Genomic DNA, 720 nt, shown 5'->3' with positions numbered 1-720 from the left:
CCTCCCCTCCTTCTTCTCCTCCTCTCTCCCTCTGCGCTCTCTGTCCCTGCGCTCTGCCACCCAAACCCGCCCCTCCTGGGCACAGGGCGCACTGGAGAGTCCGGTCCTCATCTGCTGGAAGGCAGGAGAGCCTAAGGGCTTTCCCACCGTTCCTTCTCTGTCTTTGTCCTTGACCACCTTCCATGTTGATGAACGGTTTTTGACATTAAACAACAAAATCAATTAATCTAATCAATTTCGCAGAGGCTGCCGGTAGTTCCTCTCAACTGGATTCCAAACCCATGTGATCGAGGGGGATTGGTTGTTTGACTGTTTACCAGTAGAGAAGTAGAATACTCTGCTTAAATGACTCACTGATTTATTGGGTGACTGAATGTCTGGTTGATTTACTTACAGCAGCAACAGCTTATGAGGGTAAAACACATAATCATTTCCAATCATGCATCAATATAAAACCTATTATGCTACCAAACCTACCAAAGAAGCTGCAAAAGATGCAATTGTTTGTACCTCAGAGGTTTGTTAGAAATCAATGGTGAAAAAGCAGCGTAATGAAGACCAAGGAACACTGGTCTTCATTTTGTTGTCATCTGATCAGATGTTTGTTTCTGGCCTACAAACAAAACCCAGTATTGCGGGAAAAAAACCAACAACACTCCATATCTTCCTAAACACACCACACACGTGTAGTTCAATTCAGCTTATTTATGTAGCACCAAT

The sequence above is a fragment of the Poecilia reticulata genome, linkage group LG2, assembly GCF_000633615.1.
Source record: "Poecilia reticulata strain Guanapo linkage group LG2, Guppy_female_1.0+MT, whole genome shotgun sequence".
In the NCBI taxonomy this organism is placed as follows: domain Eukaryota; kingdom Metazoa; phylum Chordata; class Actinopteri; order Cyprinodontiformes; family Poeciliidae; genus Poecilia; species Poecilia reticulata.
This window is presented reverse-complemented; position numbering follows the sequence as displayed.